At 46.4% G+C, this 16,900-nt stretch overlaps 1 protein-coding gene across 16 annotated transcripts in view; it reads left to right on the plus strand.

The window, feature by feature from the left end:
* LOC115188370 (neuronal cell adhesion molecule) overlaps window positions 1-16,900 on the plus strand; it is a 125,104-nt gene that overhangs the window by 51,483 nt on the left and 56,721 nt on the right. For all 16 annotated transcript variants that reach the window (XM_029747142.1, XM_029747144.1, XM_029747148.1 and 13 more), the window contains exon 2: window positions 12,584-12,662. The gene's annotated coding sequence lies outside the window, so the exon portion shown is untranslated. The remainder of the gene's footprint in view (window positions 1-12,583; window positions 12,663-16,900) is intronic.

Consider the following 16,900-nt stretch of genomic DNA (forward strand, 5'->3'; position numbering starts at 1 on the left):
GTGGAACTACTTCCTGATAGAAGAATCCTGTTTTGTTCATCTCCATAGTAATTAATCTGTACGGTGTTTTCCTCCGACACGTTGGGGCGGCTTGGCGGGGTTGTGTTTCGGAGGACGCATAGCTCTCGACCTTCGCCTCTCCCGAGTCCGTACGGGAGTTGCATCAATAGGACAAGACTGTAACTACCAATTCGGGAGAAAATAAATAAAAAGAGCCTTCTTTGTTTGTGTGACAGGTATGTGTGTGTCTGTGTGGCCGGTGGTCTCTCTCTGTACAGTCCCCCTTGTCTGAAGGATGTTAACACTCACACTGTGTCAATGAAAAACCAGGAGCACCATGCAAACTAATCCTGTCCTTCTCTTACACGTCATTCACAGCTGGAGAAGGGGAGATAGTGGGAGGGGGGATGGGTTAGATGGGGAGGTGAGAGGAGATGAGGGGTAGGTGGGAGGGGGGATGGGTTAGATGGGGAGGTGAGAGGAGATGAGGGGTAGGTGGGAGGGGGGATGGGTTAGATGGGGAGGTGAGAGGAGATGAGGGGTAGGTGGGAGGGGGAAGTGGTAGAAGGTGAGGGGGAGGTGGGAGGGGGAAGTGGTAGGGGGACGTGAGAGGGGGAGATTGGGGAGGTGAGAGAGGGAGGTGAAAGGGGGAGATGAGATGGGGAGAGAGGGCTAGACAGGGTTAGATGGGGCTAAATGGGTGAGACAGAGTTAAGAGGGGCCAAATGGGGGAGATGGTTAGATGGGGATAGATGGGGAGACAGAGCTGGATGGGGGAGACAGAGATAGATGGAGCTAGATGGGGGAGACAGGGCTATATGTGGGAGACAGGGCTATATGTGGGAGACAGGGCTAGATGGAGCTAGATGGAGCTAGATGGGGGAGACAGGGCTAGATGGAGCTAGATGGGGGAGACAGGGTTAGATGGAGCTAGGTGGGGGAGACAGGGTTAGATGGAGCTAGATGGGGGAGACAGGGTTAGATGGAGCTAGATGGAGCTAGATGGGGGAGACAGGGCTAGATGGAGCTAGATGGGGGAGACAGGGTTAGATGGAGCTAGATGGGGGAGACAGGGTTAGATGGAGCTAGATGGGGGAGACAAGGTTAGATGGAGCTAGGTGGGGGAGACAGGGTTAGATGGAGCTAGATGGGGGAGACAGGGTTAGATGGAGCTAGATGGGAAGACGGGGATAGATGGGGAGACAGGGATAGATGGGGCTAAATGGGAGAGAAAGGGATAGATGAGGGAGACAGGGCTAGATGGGGGAGACAGGGCTAGATGAGGCTAGATGGAGCTAGATGGGGGAGACAGGGCTAGATGGGGGAGACAGGGCTAGATGAGGCTAGATGGAGCTAGATGGGGGAGACAGGGTTAGATGGGGGAGACAGGGCTAGATGGGGCTAGATGGAGCTAGATGGGGGAGACAGGGCTAGATGGGGGAGACAGGGCTAGATGGGGCTAGATGGAGCTAGATGGGGAGACAGGGCTAGATGGGGCTAGATGGGGAGAAAGGGCTAGATGGGGCTAGATGGAGCTAGATGGGGAGACAGGGCTAGATGGGGGAGACAGGGCTAGATGGGAGACAGGGTTAGATGAGGCTAGATGGGGAGAAAGGGCTAGATGGGGCTAGATGGATCTAGATGGGGAGACAGGGCTAGATGGGGGAGACAGGGCTAGATGGGGCTAGATGGAGCTAGATGGGGAGACATGGGGCTAGATGGGGAGAAAGGGCTAGATGGGGCTAGATGGAGCTAGATGAGAGAGACAGGGCTAGATGGGGAGACAGGGCTAGATGGGGCTAGACGGGAGACAGGGTTAGATGAGGCTAGATGGGGAGAAAGGGCTAGATGGGGCTAGATGGATCTAGATGGGGGAGACAGGGCTAGATGGGGCTAAATGGGGAGAAAGGGCTAGATGGGGCTAGATGGAGCTAGATGGGGGAGACAGGGCTAGATGGGGAGACAGGGCTAGATGGGGGAGACAGGGCTAGATGGGGCTAAATGGGGAGAAAGGGCTAGATGGGGCTAGATGGAGCTAGATGGGGAGACGGGGCTAGATGGGGCTAAATGGGGAGAAAGGGCTAGATGAGGCTAGATGGAGCTAGATGGGGGAGACAGGGCTAGATGGGGGAGACAGGGCTAGATGGGGCTAAATGGGGAGAAAGGGCTAGATGAGGCTAGATGGAGCTAGATGGGGGAGACAGGGTTAGATGGGGAGACAGGGCTAGATGGGGCTAGATGGAGCTAGATGGGGGAGACAGGGCTAGATGGGGAGACAGGGCTAGATGAGGCTAGATGGAGCTAGATGGGGGAGACAGGGCTAGATGGGGCTAAATGGGGAGAAAGGGCTAGATGAGGCTAGATGGAGCTAGATGGGGAGACAGGGTTAGATGGGGAGACAGGGTTAGATGGGGAGACAGGGCTAGATGGGGAGACAGGGCTAGATGGGGAGACAGGGCTAGATGGGGAGACAGGGCTAGATGGGGAGACAGGGCTAGATGGTGCTAGATGGGGAGACAGGGCTAGATGGGGAGACAGGGCTAGATGGGGAGACAGGGCTAGATGGGGAGACAGGGCTAGATGGGGAGACAGGGCTAGATGGGGAGACAGGGTTAGATGGGGAGACAGTGCTAGATGGGGAGACAGGGTTAGATGGGGAGACAGGGTTAGATGGGGAGACAGGGTTAGATGGGGAGACAGGGTTAGATGGGGAGACAGGGCTAGATGGGGAGACAGGGTTAGATGGGGAGACAGGGCTAGATGGGGAGACAGGGCTAGATGGGGAGACAGGGCTAGATGGGGGAGACAGGGTTAGATGGGGAGACAGGGTTAGATGGGGAGACAGGGCTAGATGGGGAGACAGGGCTAGATGGGGAGACAGGGCTAGATGGGGAGACAGGGCTAGATGGGAGACAGGGCTAGATGGGGAGACAGGGCTAGATGGTGCTAGATGGGAGACAGGGCTAGATGGGAGACAGGGCTAGATGGGGAGACAGGGCTAGATGGGGAGACAGGGCTAGATGGGGAGACAGGGCTAGATGGGGAGACAGGGCTAGATGGTGCTAGATGGGAGACAGGGCTAGATGGGGAGACAGGGCTAGATGGTGCTAGATGGGAGACAGGGCTAGATGGGGAGACAGGGCTAGATGGTGCTAGATGGGAGACAGGGCTAGATGGGGAGACAGGGCTAGATGGGGAGACAGGGCTAGATGGTGCTAGATGGGGAGACAGGGCTAGATGGGGAGACAGGGCTAGATGGGGACACAGGGATAGATGGGAGACAGGGCTAGATGGGGAGACAGGGCTAGATGGGGAGACAGGGCTAGATGGGGGAGACAGGGTTAGATGGGGAGACAGGGTTAGATGGGGAGACAGGGCTAGATGGGGAGACAGGGCTAGATGGGGAGACAGGGCTAGATGGGGAGACAGGGATAGATGGGGAGACAGGGATAGATGGGGAGACAGGGCTAGATGGGGAGACAGGGCTAGATGGTGTTAGATGGGGAGACAGGGCTAGATGGGGCTAGATGGGGAGACAGGGCTAGATGGGGAGACAGGGCTAGATGGGAGACAGGGCTAGATGGTGCTAGATGGGAGACAGGGCTAGATGGGGCTAGATGGGGAGACAGGGCTAGATGGGGAGACAGGGCTAGATGGGGAGACAGGGCTAGATGGTGTTAGATGGGGAGACAGGGCTAGATGGGGCTAGATGGGGAGACAGGGCTAGATGGGGAGACAGGGCTAGATGGGAGACAGGGCTAGATGGTGCTAGATGGGGAGACAGGGCTAGATGGTGCTAGATGGGAGACAGGGCTAGATGGTGCTAGATGGGGAGACAGGGCTAGATGGTGCTAGATGGGGAGACAGGGCTAGATGGTGCTAGATGGTGCTAGATGGTGCTAGATGGTGCTAGATGGGGAGACAGGGCTAGATGGGGCTAGATGGGGAGACAGGGCTAGATGGGGAGACAGGGCTAGATGGGAGACAGGGCTAGATGGTGCTAGATGGGGAGACAGGGCTAGATGGTGCTAGATGGGGAGACAGGGTTAGATGGTGCTAGATGGGGAGACAGGGCTAGATGGTGCTAGATGGTGCTAGATGGGACAGTGTTAACTTGAGTAGAAGGCCAGGGGGTAAAGGGTCCCTTTCACACTACTCTATGGTATGTTACTATAACACTCTTCCTTCCTGGTGGGCATGGAAAAAAGGAGGCTTCTGGGATTCATATGTATCTCAGGGGTGATGTTTTTCCACTGTGTTCTCTGTAGAGTACATGGTGCCTGCCAACTGGTACCTCATGTAGAGAGTGGAGACATATGCAATGGCTTTGTGTTGGGATTTCATCTTGTAAACTAGCCTGAAATGTACTGTTAAATTGATCAAGGGAGTTTCGATTGTTGGCAACAAAGACACTAGAGTCTCCCCCAGAAAAGATCAGTTGTGTGGTTCATCTGAGTTAATTACATTTCTACAATACAGTGGGGGAGGGCAACATGTTCAGCATATGGGATATGGGAAGTCTGGTCGCAATTAATCAGGTGTCAAGTCATGACAAAGGAAATGTGTGTTTGCAATCACACGCTACATGGTTCCCTAAACAGCCTGACCACTTAATGAAGACGTTTGTCATTTTCTGTGAGTACTACAGCTCCAGACACTGCAGCACACACACGCACGCGCACACACACACACACACACACACACACACACACACACACACACACACACACACACACACACACACACACCATAACCATAACCATATGGCTAATACAGCACTGTGATTTCACACACACCATGGAATGTGTGATATAGAATAGGCCTAACAATAAAATGAGAATTTGAGGCAGATTAGTTGACATACTCTGTTCTGTGGTGAATGGGAATGAATGGAGGACGGCTCTGTGGTGAATGGGAATGAATGGAGGACGGCTCTGTGGTGAATGGGAATGAATGGAGGACGGCTCTGTGGTGAATGGGAATGAATGGAGGACGGCTCTGTGGTGAATGGGAATGAATGGAGGACGGCTCAGTGGTGAATGGGAATGAATGGAGGACGGCTCTGTGGTGAATGGGAATGAATGGAGGACGGCTCTGTGGTGAATGGGAATGAATGGAGGACGGCTCTGTGGTGAATGGGAATGAATGGAGGACGGCTCAGTGGTGAATAGGAATGAATGGAGGACGGCTCTGTGGTGAATGGGAATGAATGGAGGACGGCTCTGTGGTGAATGGGAATGAATGGAGGACGGCTCTGTGGTGAATGGGAATGAATGGAGGACGGCTCTGTGGTGAATGGGAATGAATGGAGGACGGCTCTGTGGTGAATGGGAATGAATGGAGGACGGCTCTGTGGTGAATGGGAATGAATGGAGGACGGATCTGTGGTGAATGGGAATGAATGGAGGACGGCTCTGTGCAGGAAATGATAGAATAGTGCCAGTTGACCAGAAGCTTCAACCTGCCGTTGTTGAGCTGCTACTGGACATACTGTACTAACAGATGATTGGTCTATAGCTCCTGTACTAACAGATGATTGGTCTATAGCTCCTGTACTAACAGATGATTGGTCTATATCTCCTGTACTAACAGATGGTTGGTCTATATCTCCAGTACTAACAGATGATTGGTCTATAGCTCCTGTACTAACAGATGATTGGTCTATATATCCTGTACTAACAGATGATTGGTCTATATCTCCAGTACTAACAGATGATTGGTCTATATCTCCAGTACTAACAGATGATTGGTCTATATCTCATGTACTAACAGATGATTGGTCTATAGCTCCTGTACTAACAGATGATTGGTCTGTAGCTCTTGTACTAACAGATGATTGGTCAATATCTCCTGTATTAACAGATGATTGGTTTATATCTCCTGTACTAACAGATGATTGGTCTATATCTCCTGTACTAACAGATGATTGGTCTATAGTTCCTGTACTAACAGATGGTTGGTCTATAGCTCCTGTACTAACAGATGGTTGGTCTATATCTCCTGTACTAAGAGATGATTGGTCTATATCTCCTGTACTAACAGATGGTTGGTCTATATCTCCTGTACTAACAGATGATTGGTCTATAGCTCTTGTACTAAAGTATGATTGGTCTATAGCTCTTGTACTAACAGATGATTGGGCTATAGCTCCTGTATTAACAGATGATTGGTCTATATCTCCTGTACTAACAGATGGTTGGTCTATATCTCCTGTACTAAGAGATGATTGGTCTATATCTCCTGTGCTAACAGATGATTGGTCTATAGCTCCTGTACTAACGGATGATTGGTCTATATCTCCTGTACTAACGGATGATTGGTCTATATCTCCTGTACTAACAGATGATTGGTCTATAGCTCCTGTACTAACAGATGGTTGGTCTATATCTCCTGTACTAACAGATGATTGGTCTGTAGCTCTTGTACTGAAGACGGCTCTACATCACTTTGTTAACAATGTGAGGCGTGTGTGTGTGTGTGTGTTAGTTAACGTTTTCCCATGTACATGACCTCTAGTCTATAGAGTCTATATAATGACAGATAACGTTTTCCCATGTACATGACCTCTAGTCTATAGAGTCTCTGTATAATGACAGATGCTTTTGATTCCCCAGTGAAAGGACCATTATGTAAATGCTCAATTGAAATAACCCCCTATAGCTCTTACAATGATTTTTAATTGAATGCCAAATTAAATTGCTATCAATCACCTGGCAGGAGTATAAAAGGAACCCGTCATGCTTTCTGTAGACTGTGATATACTCAGACAGTGTAGTAGGCCTATATCGACTAACACAAACACTGGATAGTAGCCTATGTGTCTCAATTCTCAGTCATAGTGCTGTCTGTCTGTCTGACAGTCTGTGGAGCACCAGGAAGTGTGTTAACCCACATTGTGGGGGGACAAAGGGGTTGTTTTTAATCTGCCAGCGTGTGCGATGCAGGCGTATTGAGGGGTGGGTGTGTGTGCAGTGCAGGCACAGGGAGGGGTGGGGGAGAGAGGGAGGGAGGGGGAGGAGGTGGTAGACAGACTGGGTGTAATGAAACACTGTTTTCACCGGCACCTCAAAGACTTTCCTGAACGGATTAGGCTACACACACACACACACACACACACACACACACACACACACACACACACACACACACACACACACACACACACACACACGGCAGGGTGAATACTGCCTTACATCATAATGAGACTGAGCCTACATACAGTGTCATTGATACACTATGTCATTTGAACATTACAATTGACTTGTTCTTATCAGACAAGACAATAATGCATTCTTAGTGTCTGTATTCTAAATGTATGCTGTTAATTGTTGTCCTGTGAGAATATGAAATGTTGATAGTGTTTTATACTGTACTGTAGACCTTTAATGTAGTACAGCTGATTTACTGACTGGTATGTATAATATCTCCTATATTCTCACAACTTTAATGTAGTACAGCTGATTTACTGACTGGTAGGTATAGTATCTCCTAGATTCTCACAACTTTAATGTAGTACAGCTGATTTACTGACTGGTAGGTATAGTATCTCCTAGATTCTCACAACTTTAATGTAGTACAGCTGATTTACTGGCTGGTAGGTATAGTATCTCCTATCATATAAACCAATCACCTTTAGACATGATTCTTTCTTTTCTCTGTTCTTCCTTCCCTCTATCTCTCCCTCAAACAGCCTTGAGAAAAAAACATATTGCAGTCTAAGGCACTGCATCTCAGCGCTTGAGGCGTCACTACAGACACCCTGGTTCGAATCCAGGCTGTGTCACAATCGGACGTGATTGGGAGTCCCATAGGGTGGCGCACAATTGGCCCAGCATCGTCCGGCTTTGGCCGGTATAGGCCATCATTGTAAATAAGAATTTGTTCTTACTTTCCTTGTTAAATATATATACATTTGAAGTCGGAAGTTTACATACACCTTAGTCAAATACATTTAAACTCAGTTTTTCACAATTCCTGTCATTTAATCCCAGTAAAAATTCCCTGTCTTAGGTCAGTTAGGATCACCACTTTATTTTAAGAATGTGAAATGTCAAAATAATAGTAGAGAGAATGATTTATTTCAGCTTTTATTTCTTTCATCACATTCCCAGTGGGTCAGAAGTTTACATACACTCAATTAGTATTTGGTAGCATTGCCCTTAAATTGTTTAACTTGGGTCAAACGTTTCGGTTAGCCTTCCACAAGCTTCCCACAATAAGTTGGATGAATTTTGGCCCATTCCTCCTGACAGAGCTGGTGTAATTGAGTCAGGTTGGTAGGCCTCCTTGCTCGCACACGCTTTTTCAGTTCTGCCCACAAATTTTCTATAGGATTGAGGTCAGGGCTTTGTGATGGCCACTCCAATACCTTGACTTTGTTATCCTTAAACCATTTTGCCACAACTTTGGAAGTATGCTTGGGGTCATTGTCCATTTGGAAGACCCATTTGCGACCAAGCTTTAACTTCCTGACTGATGTCTTGAGATGTTGCTTCAATATATCCACATAATTTTCCTCCCTCATGATGCCATCTATTTTGTGAAGTGCACCAGTCCCTCCTGCAGCAAAGCACCCCCACAACATGATGCTGCCACCCCCGTGCTTCACGGTTGGGATGGAGTTCTTCGGCTTGCAAGCCTCCCCCTTTATCCTCCAAACATAATGATGGTCATTATGGCCAAACAGTTCTATTTTTGTTTCATCAGACCAGAGGACATTTCTCCAAAAAGTCTTGTCCCCATGTGCAGTTGCAAACCGTAGTCTGGCTTTTTTATGGTGGGTTTGGAGCAGTGGCTTCTTCCTTGCTGAGCGGCCTTTCAGGTTATGTCGATATAGGACTCGTTTTATTGTGGCTATAGATACTTTTGTACCTGTTTCCTCCAGCATCTTCACAAGGTCCTTTGCTGTTGTTCTGGAATTGATTTGCACTTTTTGCACCAATGTACGTTCATCTCTAGGAGACAGAACACGTCTCCTTCCTGAGCGGTATGACGGCTGCGTGGTCCCATGGTGTTTATACTTGCGTACTATTGTTTGTACAGATGAACGTGGTACCTTCAGGCTTTTGGAAATTGCTCCCAAGGATGAACCAGACTTGTGGAGGTCTACAATTTTTTTCTGAAGTCTTGACTGATTTCTTTTGATTTTCCCATGATGTCAAGCAAAGAGGCACTGCGTTTGAAGGTACGCCTTGAAATACATCCACAGGTACACCTCCAATTGACTCAAATGATGTCAATTAGCCTATCAGAAGCTTCTAAAGCCATGATATTTTTCTGGAATTTTCCAAGCTGTTTAAAGGCACAGTCAACTTCAGACCACTAGAATTGTGATACAATGAATTATAAGTGAAATAATCTGTCTGTAAACAATTGTTGGAAAAATGACTTGTGTCATGGACACAGTAGATGTCCTAACTGACTTTCTAAAACTATAGTTTGTTAACAAGAAATATGTGGAGTGTTTGAAAAATGAGTTTTAATGACTCCAACCTAAGTGTATGTAAACTTCCGACTTCAACTGTATCCTTGGAAGAAATTTCCAAATGGCTGAAGGTACCACATTCATCTGTACAAACAATAGTACGCAAGTATAAACACCATGGGACCACACAGCAGTCATACTGCTCAGGAAGGAGACGCGTTCTGTCTCCTAGAGATGAACGTACTTTGGTGCAAGAAGTGCAAATCAATCCCAGAACAACAGCAAAGAACCTTGTGAAGATGCTGTAGGAAACAGGTACAAAAGTATCTATATCCACAATAAAACAAGTCCTATATCGACATAACCTGAAAGGCTGCTCAGCAAATAAGAAGCCACTATCCCCAAACCGCCAGAAAAAAGCCAGACTACAGTTTGCAACTGCACATGGGGACAAAGATTGTACTTTTTGGAGAAATGTCCTCTGGTCTGATGAAACAAAAATAGAACTGTTTGGCCATAATGACCATCGTTATGTTTGGAGGATAAAGGAGGAGGCTTGCAAGCCGAAGAACTCCATCCCAACCGTGAAGCACGGGGGTGGCAGCATCCTGTTGTGGGGGTGCTTTGTTGCAGGAGGGACTGGTGCACTTCACAAAATAGATGGCATTATGAGGGAGGAAAATTATGTGGATATATTGAAGCAACATCTCAAGACATCAGTCAGGAAGTTAAAGCTTGGTCACAAATGGGTCTTTCAAATGGACAATGACCCCAAGCATACTTCCAAAGTTGTGGCAAAATGGTTTAAGGATAACAAAGTCAAGGGATTGGAGTGGCCATCACAAAGCCCTGACCTCAATCCTATAGAAAATTTGTGGGCAGAACTGAAAAAGCGTGTGCGAGCAAGGAGGCCTACAAACCTGACTCAGTTACACCAGCTCTGTCAGGAGGAATGGGCCAAAATTCACCCAACTGATTGTGGGAAGCTTGTGGAAGTCTACCTTAAACGTTTTACCCAAGTTAAACAATTTAAGGGCAATGCTACCAAATACTAATTGAGTGTATGTAAACTTCTGACCCACTGGGAATGTGATGAAAGAAATAAAAGCTGAAATAAATCATTCTCTCTACTATTATTCTGACATTTCACATTCTTAAAAAAAGTGGTGATCCTAATTGACCTAAGACAGGGAATTTTTACTGGGATTAAATGTCAGGAATTGTGAAAAACTGAGTTTAAATGTATTTGCTAAGGTGTATGTAAACTTCCGACTTCAACTGTATATTTTTACATTAAATTACTCCACGCACGCAGGAACACACACACCTCACCTCTAGCCAGAGAGGAATGAACAGTTTTGTATTAATGGCCCTATATGACATTATGCTGATATATAATTATATATTGTGTGTGTGTTTGCATGCGTACGTGTCCTCAGCCCTCAGTACAGTCCTAGAGCAGAGGAGATGTGGAACCTGTGTGGAGGCTCTCTGTGTTGTGTGTGTGGATTTCCCTTAAAGCATTCATATGTACGGTACCTTTCTCCTCCTCTCTTCCCGCTCTGTGATGATGAAGCGGTTTTAGATTTAACACTAAATAATACATGCTCTTTCACCGATTCCCGCTCACAACGCTTTTATGTTTTATATGCCGGCTTCTCTCTCTCTCCTGCTCTCACTTCATCTCTCCTCCTCCACCCTCTCTCTCTGCCTCTCTCTCTCTCTGCCTCTCTCTCTCTCTGCCTGACTCTCTCTGCCTGACTCTCTCTGCCTGTCTCTCTCTCTGCCTCTCTCTCTCTCTCTGCCTCTCTCTCTCTCTCTCTCTCTCTCTCTCTCTCTATCTCTCCCACCCCTCCCCCCTCTCTGTCTATCTATCTCTCACTCTTTCTCTGCCTCTCTCGCTCTTTCTCTTCCCCCCTCTCTCTCTGTCTCTCGCTCTCTCTCTTTCTCTGTCTGTCTCTCTCTCTGTCTCCATAGTAACTGTGTAGGGCTTGGGGTCAGGCCTGTGTAGTTGGAGTGTGTTAGCTTTTCTCTGCTTCTGCCTGCCTGAGAGCAGCTGCTGCTGATTGCTTCATGGGGAGGCATGCGTCCCAAATGGCACCCTATTCCCTATGCAGTGCACTACTTTTGACCAGGGCCCATAGGGCTCTGGACCAAAGTAGAGCGCTATGTATGGAATAGGGTGCTATTCAGGACGCATCTCAGGAGAAGGGTAGATGGCTTGTCTGATGTGATTTAATCAAACAGAGAGTTAGAAGGGCCAGATTTATAGGTTACTTAGAATAGTTACTGAATGAGCTAACTACAGTTATAATGTCCTTGTTTTATGTTTAGAAAAATATCTGGTTATAAATGCTTGTTATCTGTCATGCTCTTTCCCACAAATGGGAAAATAATGGCTTGTTTCACTGGTAGTTATGATAAGGTATTCATAGTCATGAAGTGTGTGTGTGTGTGTGTGTGTGTGTGTGTGTGTGTGTGTGTGTGTGTGTGTGTATTTTTCTAGATATTTTACCATAATAAGACACACACACACACACACACTGTCCTGTGTGTTGTCTTCTCTTTATGCCTTTGGAGTATCTCTTTGTTTTTCTGTTTGATGAAATATCTAATAATAAGTTCCTTTTAAGTTATATTTTTTGTCCTTTTTTCACTCAGGTGAAAGAAATTATTGCATGTACAGATGTAGGATCTTTATTTGATGACTCTTTAGTTGCTGAGAATTTTCCTGCACAACAGGAAATACAAATGTGTAGTGTATTTGAGTTTTAAAAGGCTTCTAAAGTTTTAGATTTCCTCTTTTAAATATCAAACTTGATTTGCTCTAATGAAAAAATGTATGAACCTCTACAATTAATTAGAATCCACATAATAACTCACATTTCCTGTTGCTGCAGGATTATCTTCCTGCTGTAGCAAACTGGCTCAAATTAAGATCCCACATCTGTAAAAAGTAGATTTCTAGGGCATGCAGAACAAATGCCATGTGAACTAGATACCCCTGTACATTTTACAACCCTTACTACCTCACACTACGGCATTTTTTACATTCCTCTGTGCCATTTCCCTTCTCCTAGATCTTCCTTTATGTCAGGACAGATACATTATGGTGGGATGGCCAAGCTTGCGTCTAATGTTCATTCATTTGTGTTCCAGGTCTGAAGTCCTTCTCAGCAGTCAGAGTGTGTGGATATCTCCAACTGGAGGACAAACCCCTTTGATTGGATTCCCATAGGTAAGAGCAACCTTTAAGTATCAGTCATCGCTGAAATTGATTATATTTGTTGGAGAATCAGTATGTTCCTTAACATTTATTTGTTTAATATATTTATTTACACTTTCATATGTTGCTCTCAGCACTGTCAAACGACAGTACAGTATGTACTGGACTTAACTAACTACTGGCAACTACACTGAGTATACAAAACATTAAGAACATTGAGTTGCACCCCCCATCCCCCCCTTTTGCCCTCAGAACAGCCTCAATTCGTTGGGGAATGGACTATACAAGGTGTTGAAAGCGTTCCACAGGGATGCTGGCCCATGTTGACTCCAATGCTTCTCACAGTTGTGTCAAGTTGACTGGATGTCTTTTGGGTGGTGGACCATTCTTGATACACACAGGAAACTTAGCATGAAAAACCTAGCAGCATTGCAGTTCTTGAAACAAACTAGTGTGCCTGGTACCTACTACCATACCCTGTTCAAAGGCACTTCAATATTTTGTCTTGCCCATTCACCCTCTGAATGGCACACATACACAATCCATGTCTCAGTTGTCTCAAGGATTTCAAATCCTTCTTTAACCTGTCTCCTCCTCTTCATCTACACTGATTGAAGTGGATCAAGTGACATCAATAAGGGATCATAGCTTTCAGCTGGAGTCACCTGGTCAGTCAATGTCATTTAAATAGCATGGTAATCTTAATGTTTTGTCCACTCAGTGTATGGACGGACATACAGTCTCTGGATTCATTGCAGTGCCAGTTGCCACACTCAGAAAGGAAGAGTGCTATGTAAAACCATTTGTCCTGTAGGAGAACCCTCTGAAAAAAGACTCAAGATAGAACCCTTACAGTGGAACCAGAGGTTCTACGTGGAACCGAAAAGGGTTCAATATGATCCAAAAATAGTTCTATCTGGAGGGTTCTCCTACAAAGACAAATAGTTCTATCTCAAACTTTTTCAGAGTGTTCTCCTACAAGGACAAATGGTTCTATATGGAACTTTTTCAGAGGGTTCTCCTACAAGGACAAATGGTTCTATATGGAACTTTTTCAGAGGGTTCTCCTACAAAGACAAATAGTTCTATCTCAAACTTTTTCAGAGGGTTCTCCTACAAGGACAAATGGTTCTATATGGAACTTTTTCAGAGGGTTCTCCTACAGGACAAATGGTTCTAAATGGAACTTTTTCAGAGGGTTCTCCTACAGGGACAAATGGTTCTATATGGAACTTTTTCAGAGGGTTCTCCTACAGGACAAATGGTTCTATATGGAACTTTTTCAGAAGGTTCTCCTACAGGACAAATGGTTCTAAATGGAACTTTTTCAGAGGGTTCTCCTACAAGGACAAATGGTTCTATATGGAACTTTTTCAGCAGGTTCTCCTACAGGACAAATGGTTCTGTATGGAACTTTATTTCTGAGAGTGCACTTGCCTTGCCTCAGTCTCTTAGTAGAGGTTGTTGGGTTTATTGTTGTTCGGTAGCTGGCCGGTTGTTTGGGGGTTACTGGTCGTTGGTTTTGTGGCCATCACTTATCTGTGGTCATCTCATCAGTGGTCATGAGTTCAGCCAGAGAAGGAACCCTGCAGGGTGAATCCATACAGGCTCAGTGTGTGTATGTGTGTGTTTGTGAACATGTGTGTGTCTGTGTTCACCACAGGGAACAGAATCAGATACCAATGAACTTACAGTAAAACACAGTGTATGCCTTTGATGTGAATCTGGTCTAGTCAGTCAATCCACAGCAGATAAGGCCCACTCCTCAGGCTACAGTGGGCATTTCAATGTTATGATGTTACAGCATACGCACCAATTCCCTTTCTCTTAAAGGGCACAGTGGTTTGGAGGAAAAATGAAGTCCCAAAAATAGCTTTTAATCATGGACCATAGTTCTGTCTGTGATGGAGTCATGTTGTTGGGGACTAACAGTCTGTCTTTTAAAGTACATCAGCCGTTGTCACTAAGTACTTTCACTAGTAGTGTTTTATTGAGTTATTGATCTTTTTAAAAGCAGAAAATGTGAATTCCCTGAAATAACGTAACACTTTATTACGAGCTGTCAGTGTCTCACTTACATTGACGTCAACAAATACACACTAAGAAATCTGTTTCTGTTTAGCACCATCTTTTCTCTGCAGGTTCCAAATCAAGATCAATGTACATTCTCTCTTAACTGCTTTGTGCTGTATTGATCGGTGGCTATACATTCCGGTGGCCAATCTGGGTAGATCACATTGGATTTCATTGATATGCAGTGGCATTACACTGGAAGGTAAAAGCTATTGATGAACAGATAGGCTACATGTGGCCTCAGAGCCTCGGAGCGTGACACTGTGTTTAACAACAACATGAGTTACTATGGCACCAGGTGTGTGACCTTCAGAGCAAAGCTGTTAGACCTTTATGGTTACAGTAATAACATGCTAAATGTTGCTATCACTGGTCGTTCCACATAAAGACCTTGTCCTCTATCCCCAGTCCCACCTGACACATCCCCATTCTCTCGATCTCTCTCTCTCTCGCTCTGCTGGGATGGTAAGGATGAAAGGACAGGACGATGGCGGCGAGGACGAGTGTGAATTGGCATCCCCCTATCCTTCATCCCTCCATCTGTTCATCAGGCAGGATTAGTAGTCTGAGGGTGGGGGAGGTGGGTTATGGGGGTGGAGGTGGGTGAGGGGGCAGAGTGATGGGGTGGGTGAGGGGGGGTGATGGGGGAGGAGGTGGAGGTGGGTGACTAGGTGGAGGGGGTAAGGGGAGAGATGGGTTAGGAGGTATAGGTGGGTGAGGGTAAGGGGGGAGGTGGGTGACTAGGTGGAGGGGGGAGGGGGTAAGGGGGGAGGTGGGTTAGGAGGTGGAGGTGGGGGAGGGTAAGGGGGGAGGTGGGGGGAGGTGGGTGAAGAGGTGGGTGAATAGGTGGGGGGGGGGGAATCAGGGTCAATCCCTGGCAGAAATCGAGGATAGAGGAGAATCAGGGGATAGACCCGGAGAGGGGGGCTGGAGAGAAGAGAGGTCCCAATCCCCACACAGTAATCCCCTCCATCCCTCTAATGATAATTATATTATTAAGCACTAATAGTCCATTCATATCTATACTACGAGGTGTACAGTCACATTACCTCTCTAGTCATTACTGGCCAGTAAGCAGGTTGTATAGTAATACATGCTGAATAGATTGTAAGATTGGGAGGAAACAGTACGGATTCAGATAACATTGTACTTTGTTACATAATACTATGGTGCATCTGACAAGCTCTCCTCCAGTATTCTCTCTCTCTCTCTCTGTGTGTGTGTGTGTGTGTGTGTGTGTGTGTGTGTGTGTGTTAGTGTGTGTGTGTTTGTGTGTGTGTGTTTGTGTGTGTGTGTTTGTGTGTGTGTCTGTGTGATCTAGGCTCTGTGACCTGATGGGAAGTGAATCTCAGACCTGCCATGTTTCCACTCTCCCTCATAAAGCCTCCTCCAATGCATGCTGGGTAATCACATTGTCTTCTCACCTGGTGAGAACAGACCTGCTGCCTGTGTGTGTGTGGTTGTGTATGTGTGGTTGTGTGTGTTTGTTTGTGTGCGTGCGTGTGTACAGTATGTGTGAAGGAAGACCTGCTGTCTTCTCTTATGAGAGGTGAGAGACCACTGCAGTATACTCCATCCAATATATCTCTGTCTTGTTTCTCCTCATGGAGGCTGTTACATCTTTGGTGAACTATTGTACGTTCACATGAAGCGTAACCTAGACTGAGCTTTTAATAGATATATGTAGGCTTTAGCTCAGAGGGATAACATGGTCTAACATGGTTGTGAGGCACACAGACAAAATAGCCTCCAACACTCTACTCAACAAATTGGATGCAGTCTATCACAGTGCCATCCGTTTTGTCACCAAAGCCCCATATACTACCCACCACTGTGACCTGTATGCTCTCGTTGGCTGGCCCTCGCTTCATACTCGTCGCCAAACCCACTGGCTCCAGGTCATCTACAAGTCTCTGCTAGGTAAAGCCCCGCCTTAAATAAGAATTTGTTCTTAACTGACTTGCCTAGTTAAATAAAGGTATATCTCTCTGGTCACCTCCAAAGCCAATTTTTCCTTTGGCTGCTTCTCCTTCCAGTTCTCTGCTGCCAATGACTGGAACGAATTGCAAAAATCTCTGAGGCTGGAGACTCTTATCTCCCTCACTAGCTTTAAGCACCAGCTCTCAGAGCAGCTCACAGATCACTGCACCTGTACATAGCCCATCTGTAAATAGCCC

Source organism: Salmo trutta, unplaced genomic scaffold (assembly GCF_901001165.1).
Source record: "Salmo trutta unplaced genomic scaffold, fSalTru1.1, whole genome shotgun sequence".
NCBI classification, from domain to species: domain Eukaryota; kingdom Metazoa; phylum Chordata; class Actinopteri; order Salmoniformes; family Salmonidae; genus Salmo; species Salmo trutta.